At 35.5% G+C, this 3759-nt stretch overlaps 1 long non-coding RNA gene across 1 annotated transcript in view; it reads right to left on the bottom strand.

Moving 5' to 3' along the window:
- Positions 1-1370: 1370 nt before the first annotated feature.
- LOC108448212 overlaps positions 1371-3759 on the bottom strand; it is a 20733-nt gene continuing 18344 nt past the window's right edge. The window contains exon 3 of the long non-coding RNA XR_001864026.1: positions 1371-1571. This is a non-coding gene — a long non-coding RNA (uncharacterized LOC108448212). The remainder of the gene's footprint in view (positions 1572-3759) is intronic.

Here is a 3759-nt window from a genome sequence, read left to right as displayed (position 1 = left end):
TCTGGGTTTTTTGAGAAGCTTTTATGAGTTTCAAATAAAATGTTTAATGTTTCTTGAAGCAGTTTCTCTAAGTTACCACATAACTAGCCAAAACAATATATTTTTAATATTTATAATGTTATTAATTCCTTACTATTATATATCCATTATCAAGACCAAGATTTCAGCCTTTCAACATGCTAGAGATAATGCCTGGAGATTGTCCCATATATTTTTACCACAAATCATCTTGAAGGTGCTTTCGTGCTCTAAACCCATAGCTTCAGAGACAAAGCTACCACCCTGTCCATTATTTCAAATTAACAGTAATAAAGCCCTCTAGTTACTTTCAGGAATGTAAGAACATTGACCAACACTAAACTTCATTATCCTCAGATCATTGATCTGTATCACTTATCAAATGCCTTCTGCCACAGAGTTTCTAGCTGTGTGGAGACAGCTGCATTGATAATATGATATTAGGCTGACTTTTGTGTCAAAGCACCAGTTTCTTGAGTTTTTACATGTGAAAGTAGCAGCTGTGTTCTGTTAAACCTCTAAGTTTTACAATTTAATTTCATATGAAGATTACAACAAAAGATATAATTTCAAAAGCAACTTTTGTGGAAGGTGGTACAATGGAGACCTCTCCAGAAATATTCAACTGATGATATAATTTGTAATCAAATGAAAAAAAAAAAAAAAACAACTTAAAGCACCCTAAATTCATTTTTTTACTCCATTATTCTGTTTGTCTTGCCAACAAACCATATACAAAATAGAAAATAGTTACGTGGAAACATTTGCAGGAACTTGTTCCCGTCATGAAACTAAAATGTCATTTGTCATAGCAAACAAACTGTCACTCCCTTCCAGCAAAGGGCTCAGTATTTGCTCTGCTTGTCTGCCCACCTAATGGGATAGCAGAATATTGCTGCAATGAGGGGCCATTTGTATACAAAATCTTGCCTCCAAGAGCAGTCCTCCAATTTACACTCGAAACACCCACTATTTTGTTTTCTGGATGGTGTTCTGAACAGAGTAATGTGAAGTCTTTTGGCACTCTGCTTTTAAGTGCTTACAGACAGGCTTTCAAATATATATATTTGCCTAAATGTATAACATTCAAGGGGAGTGAAACATGATATGTTAAGTGTTTGTAGGAAGGTCTGGACTACAGTAATCCTTTTAATAAAATGTCCACAATATTTTCAAAACAAACCAGTAGTTCCCACTAAATCTTCTCAAGCAGACGTGCAGATATCCCCATAAAGGATTCCACCCTTGGGACCAAATTGGTTTTTTTTGCAGCAAATAAATGTTATGTTTGTTTCTTATGACTATGTTCAAAGAAATTGTAACAAAATTGTTTACAATTCTTTGTGGTTTGGGGTTGGTTTTATTTTTTTAAAATACAGATCAAAAATTATCTGTTAAACATAGTCTATTTTAATAATAAGAAAACTGTGTTACACACTTGGATTCTCAGTCTTTAATTTGGCATTCTCTAGGCAGCATCCATGTGCAGTCCCTCAATCTCCAATTCTGAGGCATAATCCCATGCAAGTACAGTATTAAGTTCCATGGTAAACCTGCCAGAGGAGGGCGAAAAGGATTAGACTGCTGCAGCTTAACAAAGATTCAGTGAATGTGTCACTTTAAAGGATGCCAGGTTTTGACATGAATAGTTACTCGCAATCTAAATGTATTACTTATCTAAGTATTAATTACCCACTGAGAAAAAAATAAAAAGACAGTTATCCCACAGGAGTAGCCTGAATTTTACAGTACGGTCATTTGTAAGTAAATTTGCAAAGCTGTGCACAGGGAGCTAAGGATAAACCCTATTAGTGAATAAATGGATTTGCACATTTTATAGTTGTATGCAGCTTGGAAAATGTACCTTTTCATGTCTTAGCCTAAGGATCCAATAGCTGCTTTAGAGCTGCTGCCTGCTAGTACCTGGAAAAGATGCTAAATATCTACATTGCCTCTAAAACATGGCCCAATGTACAAAATTTTAAAAAAAAGAATATGTCAAATTGGTTTTTTGCTAAAGGTGTAGAAGATACCTCTGAGATACAAAATAATGCTAAAGGAGAATGAAGATAAGGGTGCCTTCAAATCCTAGTAGAAAACTAGCTATTAGAGGGGGAAAAAAAAGATTCCACATTTTTCAGACATTTCCATATTTTTTTAAAGATGTTTTGTCACCAAAAAGTGACAAAAAGTCATTTCCATTCCTCCCACTTCATTCAGTTTTTGCATTTGTAATTTAAAGGCTATTACCTGTCTCAGTATCACTTCCATTTCTCTCCTTCATGAACATTTTGATGTCCTAGAGCTTCTGTCTAAAGTGTCAAGACTGAAGTCTCCCTGAAGTTTTCACAATCAGTTGTTTATCTTTCTTCTAGCAACTTTTCCCCACATTATTACTTTCCAAAAATTCACTCTGGCAGATATCTTCATTCTTTCTTCCTCCTTAGGCCACCTATGAGTACTTTTAAACTCTATCATCATACTTCTAAGATCTATTTCTCTACATATTCCAACTAAATGAGCGTTATTCATTTGCATCAGCTCTGTCTTTCTCAGGTCACTTTCATGGTTTTTCTTCTTTTATTAACAAATCCACCTTCTGCCTCAGTCAATATTATCCACTCACTGGATGTATTGTAATGGCCTTTTACATCAGTACTCCTATTTTCAAATTAATAAAATTCCTTTATTTTTCCTCTCTAATATCACTAAAGTTCCATCTTTAATCCTCAGCCTTTCGTTAGCACTATTGTCCGTACTCCAGTCTTTTCTCCCAATAGCCTCTCCTCTGTCTCAAGCTTCTACCATCTGCTCCCTTTCAACAGTGATGTTTCTTTAGCCTCACTGTTTTTTCTTCTCTCACTCCCTTCAATCCTCTACAAGCTAGTTTCAGTTCTCCTCACCAGTGAAATTACTCTCACTAATGACATTTTACGAGCTACAGTAAATAATTTAGGGGCAATGTTAATAATGCACAGGAAAGAAGGAGAGGAATTAAGAGATACAGGAAAAGAGAAGTTTCAGCAGAGAACCACAACATGATTGAGAGATACAAAACACATTTTTCCCTATTACCTCTTCTCCAGAGAAAAATATCTCATATTCCAAGACTGATATATAAAGGGAGGCAAGATGATGCCTGATGCTCAATATATGAAGGAAAGAGAAGTGGGAAGAGGTTCATGGATCAGGCTAAAGTTAGAGAGAAAAATCTTGCACAAAACCAAATGGGGTTATCTTTACTAGAACTTGAACAGAATTAAGTGTGACTGGCAGCCTTGAGAAGGGTTCATGGTTTCATAGTACTTAGAATAAGACAGGCAGCCAGAGATCACTATACTCTTTGAGTGCTTCCTATTTTTTAAGTCAATACCTTTCTCAGGTACCACACACACTTTAACTGACTGCAAAAGTACTTTGTTTTTTCATCAATACTAATTGAAGCAGCTTGATTTAAAATGCATTATTTCCAGTAGCAGCTCAAGTATTCAAGAGCTATGTCTGGTTTAGCCTAGGTATTGCTGCTGGGAGGGGCTAATAAAATACAAAGTGGGTAGAAACTGTTTTCTTCTATAGCATAGGGACCAAGCAGCAGAACTGACCAAGTAATCCCTAGAAAATGTGAGCAAACCAAATATTTTCTTTGGAAAAACTTGCTTTTCTGTGAGGAAAATGTCTTTTTCCATGAGACAAAACTTGCAAGTTTTCACTCATGTGAAAGTGAAGTTTCACAAAAACTGC

Source organism: Corvus brachyrhynchos, unplaced genomic scaffold (assembly GCF_000691975.1).
Source record: "Corvus brachyrhynchos isolate BGI_N302 unplaced genomic scaffold, ASM69197v1 scaffold37, whole genome shotgun sequence".
Lineage (NCBI taxonomy): Eukaryota > Metazoa > Chordata > Aves > Passeriformes > Corvidae > Corvus > Corvus brachyrhynchos.
This window is presented reverse-complemented; position numbering and strand designations above follow the sequence as displayed.